This window comes from Notamacropus eugenii, chromosome 1 (genome assembly GCF_028372415.1).
Source record: "Notamacropus eugenii isolate mMacEug1 chromosome 1, mMacEug1.pri_v2, whole genome shotgun sequence".
Classification (NCBI taxonomy): domain Eukaryota; kingdom Metazoa; phylum Chordata; class Mammalia; order Diprotodontia; family Macropodidae; genus Notamacropus; species Notamacropus eugenii.
The window spans coordinates 276564868-276587066 of record NC_092872.1 but is presented as its reverse complement, the minus strand read 5'-3'; the positions used below and the strand labels follow the sequence as shown (position 1 = coordinate 276587066).

General features: G+C 39.2%; 1 pseudogene; it reads left to right on the top strand.

The window, feature by feature from the left end:
* Positions 1-15587: 15587 nt before the first annotated feature.
* On the top strand, positions 15588-17808 carry LOC140517106 (histone acetyltransferase KAT8 pseudogene; annotated as a pseudogene).
* The last annotated feature ends 4391 nt before the right edge of the window (positions 17809-22199 follow it).

Sequence of the window (22199 nt, the reverse complement as noted above, 5' to 3'; positions counted from 1 at the left end):
TTCTTTTCATGATAGATATCTAGCTTACTGCTTGTATATATGAAGGCTCTTCTCTATTATTTTTAGTTTAAAATTCTTTTTCACTAGATTTTCAAGGCACCAGAAAAATCCATTCCTACCAGATTTTAGTTTATCATTGCTATGTTTCAAATCCTAGTCTTAGACACAATCTTCTTAACCAGCTATTCACCTCCAAAATCAGCTTTTCTTTTCTAAATTATTTGCCTTTTGTGGGTAGCACTGATTAAAATTCTGCTTATACCTTTAGCAGGGGTGTGCTGGAACCAGGCTGGAAATGGCTAGCAATAACCAATGACTAAACTTTCATAGTAAAAACTTTGGAAACCAATGAATACTACAAATCAGGACTTGACTTACTGTTTTCTTGATTGTGTAGACTTAAGAAAGTGATGGAGAAAATGTTAACAATGCGAGTAAAACTTAAAAGTGTGTTGTGTATACATTTATTTATATTTTTTTTTTTGGAGCAGAAACTAGGTTGTTAAATATTGACCACAGTATTACTTCTAGGGTCTCTGTTTTCTTATTGAAGACATCAATAAATAATGAATTCATTTCTCTTTTCTTCTACCTTCCCTTCCCCATGTCCATTTCCTTTCCCTGGTAGTGCTATAATATGCAGGTTTTACAATGATAAGAACAAATACTTAATACACCTCATAATAAGAACAACCACATAGTAAATGAATCCAAGCATGTCCCAGTAATCAAGGCCTGGCCATGTAGGGGAGACCACAGTCAGTTTGACCTGGTTTAGCATTTCCTTGTTCTCTAATTCAGAGATTTTCGACTCATCACCAGACCCCCTGGACAGCCCTGACTCCAAGACTATGTTTTTCCATGTGCATACCAGGCCCTGGTCTTTAGTCAGCTGTAGCAAAATTTGCAGCATAATTTTTATAGTAGACAAGCTAATATATCTTCTGTAGAACTGGTAATATTATAAATATATAATATATATATTTATTTTACACACACACACACACACATATGCCCACCATATAGAAAAGAATATAAGAAGTAACCATGTTTTGTTTGATTTTCATTGGTTCTGGTGTGGGAATTTTCTTTACCAACACAACTGGCAACCTGACTGACCTAGTAGTTAATTCCTAAGAGTCTTAATGGTACATTGATAGATTAAGTGATCTGTCCAGAGTTGACTCAACATATGTCAGAAGCAAGGTTATAGGAGTATAGGGAAATCATGAGAATCACGGGTCTAGAGTCAGAAGTGACCTAAGTGGACATCTAGTCCAACCCTTTAATTTTACAGAGGAGGAAATTGAAGCCCAAGAAATTGATGCGAAGCCCAGCACTGTCTCCACTATGCCATGACCCTTTTTATGATATACTTACATACTTGTGTAGCTGCAATTGGACTTAATAAAATATACATTGACTTAAATGTATGACTGAATTAAAATCAGTTTTTTTGTCATCTGTATTGTCTTAATAAATGGTTACTAATAGTATAATGAGGCTTATGTGGAATCATCAGAGCAAGAGCTCATTCCAGGAAAGGTCAGGAGCCCTTGTAGTCATTACTGTGTGGGAGATCATTTAATGGCTGAAGCCTTGTCTTTGGTCTTTTTTTCCCTTTTGCATCATGACCTCCAGTATAGTATAGACTCAAAAAATGCTTATTTATTTAATTGACTCACTGCATGAGAGCTGTGGAAAAAAATTAGATTATTAAGTTCAATATTGTACCAAAACTAAAAATGTTCCTTTGCATGTTATGTTTCTAATACTATATAATGAAGATCAAACTTTTAAAAAAGTAGAGTTTTGGGGGAAAAGTTGAATTAGCTGGCATTTTAGTGGAAATATATATTTTTGTAGTTGAAAGAACGTGCCTGAGTACACAGAAGGGGAAGGAAAAGATATGTGTGTGTGTGTGTGTGTGTGTGTGTGTGTTGTGATGCATTGAGGTCCAGTCCCAAACTACTTTCTCTACTCTCCATTCTAAAACTCAGTCTATCTCTGCTGCAACCACCACCTCTAGCCAGGATAGACTAGAACATTGAGTCAATGGGCTCCTCTTCATTCAGCCCTTTCCCTGCTCATCAGTCTTTTAAAATACAAAATATAAAGTATGTACAAGTCTTGAGGCACAAAGGTAGTCCATAATCTGGAAAAGACAGCTTCTCATGGTTTTTCACACTCTGGACCAGCATATATTCTCAGTCAGTCAGTCCATAAACGTGTACCACATATCCACAGACCATGGCAAAAAGGTTAAAGCTTGAAGGTGGTCTATAGAGATGGTCTGTCTACACTGCTCAAGTAATTACCAATCTTCACTATGTGCTCTGTAGCACAGGTAGAATTGAAGTTAATTTTGATCAGTAAACCAATCAGTAAACACTTATGAAGTGCCTACTATGTGCTAAATATTAAGTGAAAGATAGGCCCAGTCCTTGAGGAGCTTACAATCTAACGAGGGAGGCAACATGCAAACAAATAAATACAAACCTGATGTATCCAGGATAAACAGGAAATAAGAAGCAGACTAAAATTTAAAGTGGCTGGCAAAGGATTCTTGTAGAAGATGGGATTTCAGCTGGGTCTTAAAGGAAGTTGGGAAAGCCAGGAGGAAGAGATGAAAAGAAGATCATTCAAGGCATGGGGAATAGCTAAGAGGCTTCTTGGTATTTTGTAATTCATGATTTTGGCTAAAGATGTTGTCTTGTAGTGGCCTATGGTCTCTAACAAGGTGGCACCATGGATAGAAAGCTAGGCCTGGAGTTAGGAAGCTGTTGCTGCTTAGTCATTTTTTCAGTAATGTGGGATTTTCTTGACAAAGATACTGAGGTGGCTTGCCATTTTCTTCTCCAGCTCCTTTTACAGATGAAGAATCTGAGGGAGACAGGGTTAAGTGACTTGCCCAGGGTCATACAGTTAGTAAATATATGAGGCCAGATTTGAACTCAGGAAGAGTTTTCCTGACTCCAGGCTGGGCTCCCAAATCATTGCACCACCTGGGTGCCTTAGATTCAGGAAGATGTGAATTCATATTTGTCCTCAGATATTTCTTGTCTGTCTCAGTTTTTTCATCTGTAAAATGGTGATAATTATGATGCCTACCTCCATGGGTTGTTAGGAGGATCAAATGCGATAATATTTACAAACCAATTTGCAATTGTAAAGGGCTTTTTGAATGCTAGCTATGCTGCTGCAGATATAACTTGGATCTTGGAATTAGGAAGACCTGCGTTCATGCTCAGACATTTCCTAGCTCTGATGCCAAGCAAATCACCTAACCTTTGTGGGTCTCAGTTTCCTCATCTCTAAAATGAGAAAGTTGAGTCTTGAAAGTCCTTGTTAACTCAAAATCTATGATCTGTGAGGAAATTGGAACTCAGATACATATAGTCACTTGCCCACAAGTTCAAGTAACAGAGGCAGGATTGGAATGAAGGAACCTTGGCTTCACCCCCAACATCCTTTCCATGGTTTCTTTCACTGCCATCACTGAAGTCTTTCCAGCTCAGCTTCAGCTGTCATTACTTGTGCTCCATTGGCAAAACCTTTGGAGCCCAGTTCTATCTCTATGCCATGCTGAAGCATCAGCAGAAGACCTTTGGAGAGGACCCAGGTCAGAGGGTGACACTATCTCTGCAATGCTCCCATGATCCTTGCTTTTGTCAGGGTGAGAAGCCCTTCCCTACAGCGGATCACAAACTCTCTACAATGCAGAAGAAGAGGTGTCTGAGGGCTGCTCTGATTGGCTAGGTTACTGTCCTGAGCCCCCTGGGGTGATAAGCTTGGGGTTAAGAGCTACAGATAATACCTTTCTCATTTGGTTAAGGTTGTAAGCTCACTACACCCAATCAAGGAAGCAATCAATTATTATGTATTTATGAACCACTTTCTTTGTGCCTGGCACTGTGATGGGGCTAGTGGCACAAAACCCGCCTCTCCTTTTAGGGTGCTTTCATTCTTTTGTTGGAGACATCACACACACACACGTACACATACATACACACGTGTACATTTACATATATGTACATATATACACTTGTATATGCATACACATACATATATGTGGATGTGTGTGTGCATGCACACTGTAAGTCCCTCAATACATGACAGTTTAGGGGGAGGAAGGCATAAGTAGCTAGGAAGGATGAAAAAGGAAATTCATCATACACTGGTGATTTATAGAAGAGACATTAAAATGACTTATCTCTAAATGTCCAACATGAGTTTTTTTCCATTTTCTTTTGTTATAGGGCCAGAAAATATGTTTCTGGAAGAGCAGCAAAAACTCTGAGTACAGGGAGACACAAAGGGGTTGATCTAAAACTAGAAACAATGAGGGAAATTGCAAAGCTAGTATTGGGAGCAATCTTATCTGATCCCTTTTATGTCTCCCAGAAAATACAAGTCCTTGGTCTCTGTTTGAAGCCCCCTCTTCTCCCACTGATCCCCCTCTGATCTTATCCAGAGTCAGCAGGCCCACCGTAGGTTCTTTTGAAATTACCTTTTCCCAGTATGGAGGGGGTGGGGAAATGGCCCAAAGAAGATTTCTTGGAGCGTTATCCCTCTCCCCTCAGGCCCTATTAGTGGACCCAAGTGAAACAATGGGTGAGCCCAGGCTGTGTTTTATATGTCTGTGGAATCTCCAGCCTGGCCTTCTCCATGCTGAGCACCCTAATCTCTTCAGGTAGAAAAGTTATTTCTCCTTAGGTGGACTTGTCTAAATTATGTCCTTCATGTGGGCTACCCATGAGGACAGTTTATCAGCATCTCTAAAGCTGATCAGCTGTCAGTAAGCATTTGGTAAATGCTTATTACATGCCAAGAAGCTATGTGGCACCATGGATAGAGTGCTGGGCTGGAGTCAGGAAGATGGGTCTTCCTGGATTAAAATATGGCCTCAGACACTTAGTAGCTGTAGGACCCTGGGCAAGTCACTTAACCTTGTTTGCCTCACTTTCCTCATCTATAAAATAAACTAGAGAAGGAAAGGGAAAACCACTATATTACCTTTGCCAAGAAAATCCCAAATGGGGTCACGAAGACTCAGACATGTCTGAAAGGACTGATCAACAATGAATATGCTAGATGCTGTGCTGGGGACAGGGAGAATGTGAAATCAGTGCTTCTCCTCAAGGAGCTGACATTGTAAAGAGGGCACGTCCATATAAAGGTACGTACAAGCTTCAACCAAAGTAGACACCACACAGTTTTAGAGGGGAAGGCAGAACCTAGAACCTAGAACGTCTTTCTAGAGGGAACTTAGAAAATGAAGCACAGAACATGCTACATGGGATAATCAGAACTAGAAGTGAACCGGGCAGTTATTTCATTTAGTAATAGTGATAAACCCTTTAATTTTGGAGGTGAAAACACAGAGACCCTAGAGGGGAAGTGACTGACTCCACTTTTGGAGGTAGTTGGGTGGCAAAAGCAAGACCCCAACCCTCATCTGCCTTCCTTCCACCGTGCCCTGTGTCTTCAGGTTGAATTAGAATAGCTTTATGGTTATTTATGCCTAAAGATTTCTGGGACTTGCCATACACCCTATAGCGTACCCTTTGGACCTCTGGGCTTTCCTCTTGGCCTTGCATCTGGCCCTCTATGTGTTGTCTCCCTCAGAGTATGAATTCCTCCAGAGAAGAGGTTGCCTTTTTTTCTCTATCAGTATCGCCAGCATTTAACACAATACTTGGCACATAGTAAACATTAAGCATGTTTTTTTCATTCATTCATTCATTCATCATCTATTCATTCATTGCACTTGTATCATCTAAGGAATGACTGAAGGAAGTAGGAATCTTTAGCTCAGAGATGAGGAGGCTTGGCAGGGATATGTCAGTTGTCTACAAGTATTTGAAGAGTTGCCATGTTCAATTAGACTTCTCCTACTGGATTCCATAGGGGAAAACAAAAATCCATCTTACTAGAGTATCCTGACCATTTGACCCAGATAGGGTTACACCATAGAGTGGAAGGAGCACTGAACCAAGAGACAAGAGACCTTGGGCCAGATCTTGTTTTTGGTGGAGGCTGATAGTAAGTCTCTTCATCTCTGAGGCTCAGTGTCCTCCTCTGTCTTTCTTTATAGTTGTTGTGAGAACCACACAACAACTTTGTGCTTTGCAAACTTTAGAAAGTACTGTGGAAGTGGAAGTTCTTGGAAGAGGAGAGGTTCAGCCATAGCAGATGTCATTAGATCATATCCCATCTTCACTGCATTCTCAGGTTAGATGATCATAGGACCACAGTCCTGGGAGTTGGTCATAGGGTCACAGATTTAGAGCTAGACAAGACTCAAATGTCATCTAGCCTAACCTTACAGTTTTACACAGGTAGAAACTAAACCCTGGCAAGGGCAAGTCAATTGTCCAAGGTGACATGTCTAATAAGTAGGAAAATTGGAACCTAATCCCAGGTCTTCTTCTTCCAAATGCATTATTCTTTCACTTGGACAAGAAAAATTGTCTAATTTTCCCTGTCTGTTTCCCCTATGTCCTCATTTAATAAAGAAAAGGATGCCAGAGAGGGCAAATCACTTACCCTGGGTTACACAACTATATAATAGCCAGGATTTGGAAGGCATGCACAGTGCTGTGGAAAGATAGCTGGATTTTGAATCAGAGGATATGAGTTTGAATCTTGACTTTGCCACTTACTAGATAGTCTACTTTTGGGGACACAGGTTGAAATATTAACCTCTTCTCTAACAATAATCATTTTCTTTGCACTGGTGACCCTCTTGTTATGAAGAATTAATAAGATCTATATCCATGAGGTAATAGATTTGGAATTGAAATGAGCCTTGGAGATAATCTCATCCTTTCATTTGATTCAGGAAGAAACTGAGGTAAAGAGAAGTGAAATTACTTGCTTTACTTCACACAGGTCATGAGTAACAGACCTGGAAACTGAACCCAGGTCCTCGGGCTCCAAATCTTTCTACTATAGGGTATCACTTTTTTTAAAAAAGGAATTTATTGCTACCTTTTGCTTTTACCATTCTAAATTTTCTCCTATGTATTTCTCCCCCCTTTTCACAAGACTTTTAAAACAAGGGTATTTTTAAGAAAAGAAAGGAAAAAAGACATCAGTTTAAAATAATTAATATATTGAAAAAACCCTGATGTTCTATGCAGTGTTCCATACCAATGTGCCCATATTCCCAAGGCTGCCAAGGAGTAGGAGGAGGGGTCTTTTTATCTCCCTTCTTTGGGCCCATTCTGGTTCTTGGTAATTTTGTAACCATTAGTTTTGACTGCTTTGTGTTTGTTGTTTTCTCCATTTACATTGTTGCTTTCTCTGAGGATAGTTTTTTTCCTGGTTCTGCTAACTTTAATCTTGTATCAATTCATGGAAATGTTTCTATGCTTCTCTATATTCATCATTTGTTTCTTACTGCCAACTCATATTCCATTACTTTCATGAAACACAAATTTACTTAGCATTCTCCATCTAATGGGCATCTACTTCGTTCCCAGTTCTTTGTTCCCCTAGAAAAACCACTATAAATACTTTGTACACCATAGCCCTGAAAGGTTTAGAAAGTGCTTTGTGCACATAAGATCATTTAATCTTCACGACAACCTTGTAAAGTAGGTGCTATCTTTATCACTCCAATTTTGCAGGTGAAGAAAGTGAGGCTGAGGCTAAGTGACATTTACAGTACCACAAAGCTATCAATTATTAAATCAAAATTATTTATTATGCATCCAATATATTCCAGGCACTATAATAGCTGTTACTTAATCCCAAATGATGGTCCCCCCATAATCTCTGAGCCTTTTTTGCTTGTTTGTTTTCTCTTAAAGACCAGCCTTAACCACATAATACTCTGGTCCCAGATCAAGCTCTACTTGGACACTGTTTGGGCCCTGATTCACTCAGAATCAATGTAAATAACAATTTTTTTTCTATTTTGTTCAGGAACCCTGAGGATCTTCCCCTCCTACATCTATAATTTTTTCTTGAGGAGGCCATTCTTTGCCTCTTTTTTATTAAGTGTTAATCACTAAATGAGTGTTGCTTCGGTCAAACTGAGATCTGCTAAAGACCTTAGCTTGAAAAGGTCAAGGTGCCCTACTGTATTCTGGGCCATCTCCAGTCGTCCTGATCCACATCTGGCCACTGCACCCAGATCACTGTGGAGGAGAAAGTGAGGCTGGTGACTTTGTCCAGCCCTCCCTCACTTAAATCCAAGTCACTTGCATGTTATGGAATCACCTCCCTGATGTCATGGTCCTCTTCAAGAATGAAGGAAAACAGCAGCTGCAGAGACCTGGAGCTAGAGGGGACTTTAGAGTTGGACCTTAAGGTCCAACCCTATAGATGAAGAAAGTGAGCTGAGATTAAATAATTAACTAGCAAGTATCTGAGGCAAAACTTGAAACTTACCCTTTTTTTCAGGCTCCATGACCCATGCTCTTAGCAACTCATCCACCAAAGATGAATCTGCCTTCTTTATTATCCTGTATCTTTATTCCCCATTCTTTGTATCTTGTACTCTCTTCGGCCACAATCTGCATGATTTCCCAGGTCATTTCGTCTCGGGTCTCTGGCAGCAGTCCATTCAGAAGAAGGGGCTGAGGAGAATGTCAGCAACACTGAGCAAAGGGAGGTCTTTGAAATGGGTAGAAGCTAACTCTTTGTAATTAGAGGAAAGCTTGTCAGCTTGTATCCACAGACATATCTGCTCCCTCCTCAGAATGTCAGTTCATTCACCTAAGCTGGGACATACGTGATCAGTGATAGTCCCATGTATCATTCATTAATTCAATAAACATTTGTTAAATGTCTACTAGGCACTGTTCTAAGTGCTAGGGATACAAAAAGAAGCAAAAGGTTCTCCCTGCTTTTCAGGAGATTATAATCTAATGGAAAAGACTGAAAGCTGTTGAATTGACTTGTAATCATGGGATAGACTTTCATTGAATTCTAGATAGTTGGAGGATTGTACCTGGGGAGGGAAAAGTTGGGAGATTAGGGCACAAGGAAAAATCTGAGCCACAGGAGGAACTTTGGAGCTGCCTCTGTGTGGAGGGAAAGGGTCATGGCCTGATGGCTTCACTAGCACCATCTTAGAATCCAGGGAGTCCTGGAGGTCTGTGCTAAATTCAAATGGAGACATTTATAATACTGAAGAGAAGAGAAACTGTAGAAAAATAGGAAAAATAAAACATCTTGAATATTCTTTCTTCACTGAGCTATTACAAAAGTAGGGTCACTGATGCAAGGAAAATGATTATTTTTATTGGAAAAAGGTTAATATTGCAATCCATGTCCTCAACAATGAACAGGCTTTTGTATCACAGGACCTGAATTCATCTCTTGACTCTGCTGTTTATTACCTGTATCATGCTGGACAAATCATTTCTCTTTTCTTCCTGCTCAAATTCTGTGATGCTACATTCCTGTGACCTCCCATAAAAAGGCAGGATTAGAGAGAATGATAATTTCAAATGGGCAGGTATATTGTAAACATTTTCTCCATTACTTTTTAAATTTAGAAGTGAACAAAACAATATATCAAGCCCTGACATGTATTTTTTAAATGTAGCCAAAATAACCTTTTCTAAACCAATAATTTGTAAAAAAAATATTGATCAACTTCCAAGATGTAAGTGCTTACACTAAAAATTTAATAATCAGTTCTCAAAAGCCAATTGTAACTCCTGGTTATATGTGAACTCTAATAAGATGAAGTAAATTCTTAAGATAATAGAGTTTTGGGAACTGAAAGGTATCTTAGAGGTCATTCAGCTGTCAGTCAGATGGAAAAGTTCTCTGGTCCTTAGGTTATAGCAGCAAAGTCCATCAGGGATACAACATATAGAATATAAGTGATACACACATCAACTGTTTTTGTTTTCTTTATAAGCACAGTGCTTGGTATATATTAAATATTTAATAAATATTTGTTTATTGATCCATGTAAAAGCCTCAGTTTCCCCCTGCTGAAAAATGTTGGAACCAGACTCAAGGACTCTTCTGATCCTCTCATTCTTTTATTCTATATGCTTTTTACTACCTCTGCATTTGGATGAGGAATTTTAACATGCATAGGTCATCATGAGTGAGCTAAAGGCTACATGGATTGTACTATAATATTGCACATTTTAATAACCAGTCATTGGTTAGACTTGATTTAAATAACTAATGAGGGGATCTGATTTCATATTTTCACTCCAATATGAATAGATTAAAAAAGAAATGCAAAGTTAAGTAAGACAAATGAAATTTTAACCAATGTAGTATAGTGAAAAGAATGCTGAGAGTAGTGTCAAAGATGGGAGGACTATGGAAAGCAGGTACTTTGTTGGAGTAACTACAAATTGATTCAAAGATTATGGAAAATAATTTCTAATTATGTGAGAACACTGATGAAATTAAACATACCTTTTATCCCAATGAAATTATTACCAGAAAAATGCCCAAATGTTGTCAAAGACAGAAAGGTTATATATACGCAAAAATAGTTATTGCACCATTTTTGTTTCTTCTAGAAGCACAAAAGTGAAAACAAGGTAATTGTCCATTTAAACAAGCTATAGCATATAGTATAATGAAATATTCTAATGAAATAATGAATAGAAGTAAATTAGATTCAGTCTCCAGGTTTGAGCTGCTACTCACACATCTGATCTCATTCAAAAAGAATGACTGAAAATTAGACATTATCTCTCCCACCCTTCCTCCACACTCTCCACCTAGGTAGTAGCTAAGTTGTACAGCAGGTTTAATGCAAAACCTGCCTCAGCTTACTAGTTGTGTGATTCTGACCAAGTCACTTAATCTCTCCTTGCCTTGGTTTCTTCATTTCTAAAATGCGCAGATTAAATTTCATGGCCTCTAATGTCACTTAAAAGTCTAAATTTATGCTTCCATGAACCTGCTATAGCCAACTATACCAGGTAGAGTTGGTAGAGAAATTCCAGGCTCTCCACAGCTCTCACAGAGTGGGAATGTCCACCTTTCATAGCATGCCATGCAGATTAAACCTAGATAAATGGACAGTTGATTAGCCCAATAAGAATAAAGTGTCCATGAATACACTTCCTTAAATCCTATATAATTAGAAATTATAGTCCTCATTCCAGAAGATACTGGAATGCCAACACATTCAAAAAAGAATACTTCTTGAATAGTTTTTCTTTTGCAATCAAAGAAAGCAAAAACAAAGAAGGCTGAACCCGAAGGTAGGAATGATCTGGGTTTAAATCCCACCCCTGATACTGACTAAATGGGTGGCCCTTTGTTGCTACTTCCTATCTCACCTAGTTACTGTGAGAAAAGTACTTTGTAAACTTGAAAGCTTAATAAAAGTATGAGCCATCATAATTATTTGTATGTTGGCCTCCAAGGTTCAGACAAGAAAGTTATGAGCCTGACCAGAATAAGACTGGAAGCTAGCTCAGTCTGCTTTGCCAACTCACCTCCCCGCTCCCCCCACCCCCTCCAAGATTCCCTGTGTATCTGACCTTGATGGCATCAGTTGACCCTGACCTTCCATCCACATCAGCTTCCTGGTTAATGACCTGTGAGCTTTGATTCCAGCTGCCCTCTTTGTACTTTGTTTATTCCCATTGACATCACTTCCAACCCCTGCTTTATGACTTTTAACCAGTGGGACATTCACTGAAGCCTAGTCCCTGTGGACTCCAAGGCTTATAATTCCATACTCTCCATAGTCACTTTTCTAGTCTTAACACCCAAAATATTCAACTAGAGTAGCATTTGCAGAGAATTCTGTTTGATTTCTACTTGTCATTGATTGTATTTATTTTCAAATGTATCCCCCCCTTGCCTGAATTGCCTTCTCCATGCATCTCTGCTCTCTTAAAAACCCCCTACTTTTAGGGAGCTTCAAGGGCTCCACTGTGTACACAAACTCACAAGCAGACAATGGGGCTGATCACATCTGTTATCTCTCATTCCTTATGCTGCTTTTAACAGGCTTGTGATCTCTGGAGACACAAATCCACAGTCTGAGAAATCCAACTCAGCATCCCTTTGAAGCCTAATGAAATTTTCTAGACTGAGTGAACTCCCATTGAATACAATGGGTTTCTTGAATTTTTCTTAATCCCCAAAGGGACCATCAGGAAGCCCATAAAGTCAGGGAACTAACATCCTTAGTGGGCAATTATGTATAAACTTTATTATTTATAAAGCTTTAAATGAAACCTCCATAAGTATATTGCCCTGAATCCTATAGAATTACAATTTTGAATCCTAGATCTTGGAGCTGGAATACATCCCAAGGTGAATATGTCTTTCTTAGGGTTGGTCTTTGTTAAGGTTTATTTTTTTAATTTAAAATACCTGGTTGAATATTTAAAAGTAAGTACTTTTGTTTTAATCCTGGAGCCTTTCTTTATTCACTGTGATCAGGAGTGATTTTACCAAATGGCCAACAAATCAAGGAGTTATTTGTTACACAGACGCAAGCATACTGGCATCACTCCAAGAATGCCAAAGGAGTGACTGTACATCCCAGAGTAAAGAAAGACAATTAAAAGTATGTGTGGTTGGATATGACCACCAAAAATACCCAGGGCTATTGAGGCCAAAGAGTTTTAATGCATGCTGAATAATGCATGATTGTGAGGTGAGGTTGGGAAGAAGGGGGAAAATATGGGTAGCATTAAGTGAAGGCAGGTCTGGAGACTTGAGGTAGGCAATGCAGTAATGTTGGATAATACAACAGACAATGAAGGTTCAAACATCTTGGTTCATTCTTAGAAAAATTCAAAGTGCAGAAATGCCATGAATCCAGGTGAGTCAATAAGTCAGTACAAACTGGAGAAACAATGCAAGAATTCTAAGTGAGTTAAGCATAGGGAAAAGAAAGGAAGAGAAGGACAGATAGAAGAGGAAAGGAAAGGAGAGGCAGAAAAGAAAAGAAAAGCCACTGACCACTGTAGGTGTTTTGGTCACAAGACAGTAAGAGGAAACAATTGAGCTCACTGAGAATATTTATAAACCAGACAGTTGGATCCATCCCGATTTTCTTGGTTTTACCCAGTTCCATAAAACACAAATAGTTTTATTGTCCTTCTTGTGTTGTTTTACAAGCTTAATGGTGGGGTCTGAGGTTAATGTGCAGTCAGCACTTTCAGACGGGCATTCTTGAAGACATTAGCTCAGAGAACACAGCCTCACCTAAGCTGACTCCCTGAAGCATCTCCTTGCGGGAAATGCCATGCTAGTGATTATGAAGGATGACCTCATACCTCTGGACCAACCACATCCTACCATTACGGTAATTCTAATTGTAGTGAGCTGAAGAATCAATGGGAGGAGGGGAAAAAGATCTTCCTTCTAGTAAAACAAGACAACAAACAAAAAAAACACACAACTTCAAATATTCTTGGCAGGCCTTTACACTTCAGTTTGACTGCCATGGACCTGGTTGACCAGTGTTCCCATTATACATATTTCTTCTCTCTCTCTATTTCCACAAGGACTCTGACACAGTCTCTCTTGTCTCCATGTCCAAGAACAAGCCAATCCAACCCAATCTTTCCTCAGCTTCTGAGTTAGACTCCAGTCTCATCATAAAACAGAGGCAAATCTAGTGATATGAATGGAGACATCTAATGAACGGAATTTTAAGTTCCCATTCCATCTTTTACCATTGACTTTGCCTTTAAATTGAATCTCTACTGAGCATAATTCCATGGATACAATGCATCCTACTGGGTCTCATGTTGAGGTTAAATTAGTCTTCAATCATGAGGACTCTTCTTTCATTCATTTTTCCTACTGCCATAATTCTGTGTATTTTCATAAACATGTTTGGGACCATGGCCTTTATTAATGACTCTTGGATGTGTCTTCTGGAAACATCGGGATGTTTCAGCTGATAGTTTTTGTTTTTGTTTTCCTCTTGAATACTGTCTTCTTTATTTATCTTCTGGTTCTTTATAATTTAAACTTTTTTTTAAAAAAAAGTTTCTATACACTAGGTAAATACAATCATATTAGCCTACTAGGTGACCTCCATCATTCCTTCGTTTTAAGTCATGATCTACAAATTCCAATACCACTCAAATCCTCTTCTTACCCTCTTTCCTTTATGATTCAGTTTTTCTCTGCTGTATATCTGGATTTTAGTGGGCAAAAATGAAGAAAACATTACCTGTATTCCTCTGATTTTCAATTTTTTGTCAGGATTTTTCATATTTGGAAATGCTTTCTAATTTCCTTCTGGCAGTAACATTTGTGTTTACATGAATTACCCAAATGAGTAGTAGTCATGCAACTGAGAAATGTGAGAGATTCCATTTTGGTCCTTTGTTTTTTGAGGAGATGAGGGACTTCTTTGTTATTGCTTGATGTTAACAAATAACCCCTGAGTGGGGAGTCACCAATCCCTTCCATGTTTCTTTTCTTGGTCTGCCCCCTCCTGGATAATCCCTCCCACCTGGGACAGCATTTGGGGGCTTATTGTACCATTTCTTAGCAGAAAAGGAGATGTTTTCTCCTTAGAGTATCCAAATCCCTCCTTTAAAAGAAGAGCATTTTTTTTTCTTTTTAGTGTACCATGGTTCTTCTCCTTCTCTTCCTTCACTGAATGGTTTTCTTCCACTTTCCAACCTCTCGACACAGTTCAGGCAGGTTCAATTTCCCTTCTGCCACTTCAGTTCCTTTTTTTTCTTATTGGAATCTCACTTTTAAAAATTACTTCATGTCCCTGGGAACCTAGAATTTGAAGAGGTTGTCCTTGAGCCTCTTACTGACCATACTTAGTAGCTAGGTAAATAACTCAACCTCTGAGTCTTATTTTTTTGCAGCTGTAAAATGAGAAACCAAACTGGTATCCCATAGGGATTTTGTGTGGGTCACAAAGTATTGTATGTGTAAAATGTTTTGGAAACCTTAAAGGTCTAGATTAATGCCAGCCTATACTGTTTTGTGACAAATCAAGACCACCTGACATTGGAGGAGGTTCTGCTAGGAGCATCTTTTGACTTCTTCCTGATAAATTTAGCTAGGAGCAGTGAAAAGAGTCATGTATCTGGAGGCAAAGAAGATGGGTTCAAACTTTGGCTTTACTACTTAAGACTTGTATAACTTTAGGCAAATTACTCTGGCCTCTTTAATATTTAAAAAGTCTAAGTTTCCTTCTGGATCCACATTTTTTGATTTGCATGCTATCTTCAATCAGTTGGCCTTTATTACAGATTATGATAGAACTCTGCTTATTGAATTTAATCAGTTAATAAACAAGCATTTATTAAGTGCCTACTAGGTCGTGCTAAGTCTAGATATAAAAAGACAAAAAAAATTCCCTACCCTTAAGGAGATTACATTTTTTTTGTGGGAGACACATGTACTCATATGGAGTCATATATAAAATATATTCAACAAGGATTTATTAAGTGCTTTCTATGTGCCACAATAGACCACTGGAAATATGAGTCTTGAGATGAGGAGAGAGTTTAGGGGTGGATAGGTAGATTTGAGAACCATTAATATAAAGATAATAATTGATTCTATGGGACCTAAAGAGTTCACCAAGTGAAGTAGTATGGAAGGAGGTGGTAAGAAGGTCCAGGACAGAACCCAGTGAGATACCAATGGCTGCCAAGTATGTCCTGGATGAAGAGGCAGGAAAGGAGACTGAGGAGTGGTTAGATAGGTAGAAGAAGAGAGAAGTGCCATGAAAGTCCAGAGAGAAGAGAGTATTAAGAATGAGGGGGTATTTGATTATGTCAAAGACTGCAGAGGTAAGAAGGATGAGAATTGAGAAAAGGCCATTGATTGTCAATTGACTGACTTCCAGGAATAATTCTAGACTCAATCATCAAAGAGATGACTGGTGTATATCCAGAAAAGGAACTGGTTTTTACAATGATCCAGAAAAGATTGTGCCATACTAACGGTATTTCCTTTTTTGTCAAGGTTATCAAGCAAGCAAATTCAAAAGAATGGTGTAGATATTAGCACAATATTTGATAAAGGATCACATACTATTAATAAAAAGGTGGAGAGTCATGGACTAGATCATTGTATGATGGAATGGATTTGAAACTGGTTAAAGACTAGTCATTTGTGGTTTGGCATTATTCATGTAGAAAGTCTTTAGGGAAGTGCCTCAGTGACCAGTGCTTAACTCTGTACTATTTGTCATGTTAGTCAATGACTTGGATAAAAACAAAGATGGAATTCTTTTAAAAAATTTGCAGACATCACAAATCTCAAAGGATTAGCAAGTGTACTATATAATGAAGTTGGAAGCCAAAAGAATCTTGAAGAGAGAGGCCATTGGCTGAGTCCAAAGAGATGAAATACACTAGGGATCTATTGACTATAAGATGAGGGAGGTATTATTAGGCAGACATTTGTCTGAAAAAAAAACTATCTGGAGTTATTATCATACTGCAAGTTCAATATGAGTCCATACTGTAAAGTGGCAGCCAAAAAAAAAAAATAGAGTCATTGAGATTTGGGCTCCATAGATCTTTTTACAGTGGCAAAGAACTGGAACCAAGGTGAGGGCACATAATTTGTGCAGTAGGCAAATCAGCTATGGTATATAAATGACTGGAATGTTGTAAGAAATGATGGAGAGGGCAAGGCTAGGGGCAGGGAGAGAGCAATGACTGAAGGAACCTCCCCACCCCCAGGCCGTGCCCCCCCTCTGACCCTGGCCCTCCGCAAATCTGAGGTCACAGTAGAGATTGGAGAAACGTACCTCTGCTGACATCTGGATAGTGCCTGGCACGCAGCAGAGGTGGTTCAGTCCCATGTGAATGACCAAGAAGGATGAGAGGAATTCTACGTACATTATATGGGCTTTATCCATTGGCTGGAAGAGTGGTTGAACAAGAATTGACTTGAACAAGACAGTGAAAGAAGATGTTCAGAAGAACTCTGAGAAGTAACCAAGTGAGCTGGCAGAGAAGCCTGAAGGCAAGTTCACCCAAAACCAGAAACACAAGCACGATGATATCAACCATCCATAGAAGACCTATGCAGAAATGGATCCCACAACAACAACACTAGGCAATTACCAAGGTGAAGTACATGGACAAGATTCACATTGGGAACTATGAGACTGATGCTTGGTACTTCTCTCCATTCCCAGAAGATTATGGGAAACAGCTCAAACTTTGGTTCTGTGAATACTGTCTGAAGTACATGGAGTTTGAGAAGAGCTACCATTTCCATTTGGGGCAGGGCCAATGAAGACAGCCACCTGGAAAGGAAATCTATCATGCATGAAGTGAATGGTAAAGACCATAAGATTTTTTGCCAGAACCTGTGTGTATTGTCCAAGCTCTTCCTGGACCGCAAGACCCTGTACTTTTGATGTGAAACCATTTATCTTCTACATCTTGACCAAGTTCTCTACCTGCCTGCCCCTCAAGGAAAAGGAGTCTCCAGATAGGACCTGTATCCTGCCATTCCAGGTTGAGGTTATGGCAAGTTCCTCATTGCCTTCGCTTACGAAATGTCAAGTTAGAGAGTATAATGTGTTCTACGAAGAAACCACTGTCAGACCTGGGCAAACTGAGCTATCGTAGTTACTGGTCCAAGATCCTGCTGGAGATCTTGAGGGACTTCCAGGGCACATTGTCCATCAAAGACCTCACAAAATTACCTCATCAGCACTCAGCAGTCACTCAACATGGTCAAGTAGTGGAAGGGGCAGCACGTCATCTGTGTCACCCCTAAGCTAGTGGAAGAGCAAGCACCTTGAGTACCCAGCACAAGAAGCTGCCCATAACAGTGGTCTCAGTTTGTTTCAAGAGGGCACCACCCAAGCACAAGCAAGTAAAGTTGTCCAAGAAGTGAGTGGTGCTCAAACCAGTGCCTCTGCACCTCCCTGCACCCTACCCACTGGCAGTCTTAGACCAGTTTGAAAATGTGTATAGACTTGTCTGCCCACCTTCAAGCCCTAAAGTATTTTCTAATAAAGAGACTTAAGATTGTCAAAAAAGAAAAAAAAAGAAATGATGAAGGAAACAGTTTCAGAGGAATGCGGAAGGCTTATATGAACTGATGGTGAGAGAAGTGAACAAAACCAGGGAAACAATTTGTTAAATAATATCATGAAGACAAACAATTTTGAAAGACTTAATGACTGATAAATACAATGAATAAATCATTCCAGAGGACTAATGACATCTGTCCTGACAGAGAGGTAATAGATTTAGGATCCAAATCAAAACATATGATAAAATGACAAATTGAAAATTGATTTTGCCAAACACAGAGCCCGGTTCTCTCTATTTCATTTTGCCTTCTTTGTTCTTCTATTTCCAGAAGTTCCCTGGTCTCTCCTTGTGTTTTTCATTCATCAATGGCTGAGAATGATATCACTTCCTTCTGGGTCTCTTTCAGTTAACAGGTAAAAACGTGGCTGTTCTCTTCTCTCTTAACTCCACGGTAATCATGGCTATAGGTAGAGAAAGTTGGGAGCATGAGTAATCCCTCCACCAACATAGATCACAAGTTGCCTAGACCTGATTAGAAAAGGTCTTTGGGAATTGCTGAGTCAGGGGGAGGGGGACTAAAAAGACAAAACCAAACCCATCACAGCACCAGTAATGGGGCTCCCTGAGCACTGTGAGCATGACAGGAGCAGTCACTCTGTCCATCACTGGATCCTTGCCAATGCCTACACAGCTTGGTAGGCTCTATCAGTACTAATACTGAGAACCCATGGACACTTCTGCATACTGAAGAAGCATTAGGGGAACATGGAGATAGAGGAAGGTAGATTCAATTTTTTTCTTTTGTATCAATGGATTGCAAGTGACCAAAATGCTTTTCAAATCTGTGTTGTCCACTTCACAAAGTACAATTTGTTTCTAATCCATAAAGCATATCTTTTAAAAAATTATCTCCAAAATGCAAAACTCCTGAACTTGTGAGATTTCACAGATAGCGTAGGAGATTAAGTGTAGGATTTGGACTTTCCCATAAAGGCTAGATAGCTTGGGATCTGTGTTGGTGATGGGATTATCCACATACCCAACCTTCTCTGCTTATGGCCATGACTACTATGGAGGCAAGAAAGAAGAGCCAGGTTTAACTAATAACTGAAAGAGATCCAGAAGGAAGTGATATCATTCTTAGCCATTGGGGAACAAAAAACAGAAGGAGAGACCAGGGGATTTCAGGATATAGAGGAACAAAGAAAGCAAAATGATGTGAAGAGATAGTTGTATTCTACATCTGACAAAACAAATTCCCCCATTTCCCATGTGAGAAACACAGCACATTATTTATTGTGGAATCATTGCTGCTAAGTAACTACTGTCTGTCTATTTACCACAACAGTTCAAAGGCTGAAGAAGTTACAATAGCTTAATGATATGTGAATGCATCTGCTTCTTCTTACAAACTGTTTGATTGCTACAGTTTTTGTTTGTTTGTTATTTTTTGTTAAGCTGCAATGTTTCCTGGAATGTAAACAAAATAAAACAAAACATCACGTTTCAGTCTGTACCTGGAATCTATCACCTCCCTATCAGGAGGGGCATCAGTCTTCTGGTATTGTGGTTGCTTGTTTCATTGATTGGAGCACTCAAGTCTTTCAAAACTATTGGTCTTTACAATGTTATTAACTAAATTGTTTCCCTGTTTTTACTTACTTCTCTCCTCATCAGTTCATACAAGTCTTCCAGGCTTCTCTGAAACTATTCTCTTCAGGAGTCAAGGTTCAAGAGTCAGGAAAATCTGACTTCAAATCCTGCCTCAGATGTGGTGGATTCTGCCTCCTTGCAGTGGACCATACACTTAACTACTTTGTGCCTCAATTTCCTAATATTTAAAATGAAAGGGTTGGATTTAATGGCCTTTACAGACTCTTTGGTCTCTAGGTGGCTCAGTGGATAGAGTGCTGGCCTTGGGGTCTGGAAGATTCATCTTCATGAGTCCAAATCTAGCCTGACATTTACCAGCTGTGTGATTCTGGGCAAGTCCCTTGACTCTGTTTACTTCAGTTTCCTCATCTGTAAAATGAGCTGAAGCTCATCCACTCATGAAGTAGACCAAGCCACTCCAGTATCTTTGCCTAGAAAACCCCAAACTGAATCATGAAGAGTAACAAAGGTCTCTTTCAGCTCTAAATCTATGATTCTACTAAAATGAGATCTAATGAGGTTATATCACTTGCTCAGGACAGATAGGTGGGGTCAGAGGCTGTTAAACAAATGACCTCTGATGCTATAGTCAGTTCTCTTTCCACTATACCAGGAGTTTTTAACCTGGGATCCCTGATCTTTTACACACACACAAACACACACACACACACACATATATTTATGAATCCATTTCAAGATACTTACTTTTCTTTGTAATCCTATATACATGTGTGTAAATATATATGTATATATGATTTTATTCATTTAAAAACATTATTCCCAGAAGGGGTCTGTGGCTCCATCTGATTGCTCAATAGGTTCAGGACACAAAAAGGGTTGAGAACGCCATCATTGTCTTTTATTGTCAGCATAGTTACGTTTTTTCTTGGTGTGCAGTGGAGAATAGAAGAAACATGAAAGATGTAGGAATGGTGGAGGAAACAAATGTTTTCAGTTTGTGAAACTTTCAAACAAATCCTCCGTCTGTTTTTTAAGAATGTGAGGAGGGCCAAGTGCCAATGTTCTTAAAGTACGTTACCTATGACTGAGGTTGGGGGGGAGGGGAAGAGAAATGGAAAAATAAGATGGGATGTCATTCAGTTTTAAAAGTCCTATACTCGACTAGAGTAATGGTTACTTGAGTTATTGCCAGAAAGTGTCAAGACTGGTAATAAATTCAATGTTCAATTCACTTTGTTCAGGAAAGTGAACTAAGAGAATCTGAACAGAGTGCCAGTCAGGTCAGTAAGTCTTAGTTTCCATGTGGAAGATGAGAATGAAGCAATATTGAGAGGGATGTGAACGATTCTTCTTCCTCCTTGCTTGCCATGCTCCAAGTAAGTGAAAGGTGTCAATGTTCAAGCAGCTTGACTAAATATATTTTGAGACAAGGAGACAAACGCTAACTATATAATTTTTGCTGCTGTTTCCCTGTAGCCACAATCTTTCCAAGTTTTGTGCTGCTTTAACCCTTCCTGTCAACATTGAAATCTCAGGTCTTTAAATAGTATGTGGGAAACCATCTTGGCACTGGGAGGAAAACCTTGCTTAGATGATATGAATGGAGCTTTCCCCAGCAGGATTTGGGGATTTAATTCCAGAAGTCTTCAGCAAAGAACTTGTTATTAGAGTTGTTAAATGGGTTTCATTCAGCAAATGTTTAGGAAGTGCCTACTATGTGCCAATCAAAGGGGTTACTGAAACAACTTAAAAATCCCTGCCCTGTAGGAGTATACAGTCTACTGGGGACAAACAACATGGATACAGGCCAGCAAAGACAAAATATAAACAAAATAAATGCAAAGCAGTTTCTGTAACAGGAGTACTCTAGCAACTTTGGGGACCAACTTTGAGTGGAGCTTTAGGTTCTTAGAGATGAAGGGAGTGAATTCTATGAGTGAGAGCTAGCCAGGGCCAAACAGAGATAAGTGGATGGAATGTTTTGTATAAAGAATAGAGAGAACATTAATTTGACTGGAGAAGAGAGCACATGAAGGGGACCTTCATGCAAAAGGCCTGAGAAAATGGGCTGGCACCATATCATATTGGGGATGATAATTCCCATGCCACAGAGATGACTAGATACTATCTTACAGGAAATGTGGTTCCACTGGGGCTTCTTGAGAAGGAAAGTCTATTTTAATTATTTAGAAATGAAGCTCTGAAAAAGTAGGGAGCAGAGTCAGGAAGTAGATCAAACATGGGGCCTGAAATCTGGAGATGTGGGTTCATATCTTCGTGTTACAATCATACTTCTGACTTTTCCAAGCTGTGTTACTTTGGACAAGTCATTCAAACTTTTTTGAGTCTAAGTTTCTTCATCTTTTATATAGGGGTAATAATGCCCTTAGTACCAACTTCATTTTGTGAGACCTAAGTGAGATGTCAACAAAGTATTTCGAGAACATAAAATCACCCTAGAAATGTCACTCATTATTATTGTCTCATGTCGGATACTGAACAGCTATGGCATGCTGGGGATATCATTTAACCTCAGTGATTCTTAGCTTTCTCTTCCATATAATGAGCACAATGATATTTGTACTACGTGTCACACAGAGTTTTTATTCAATCAATCAACCATTTACTAATCAC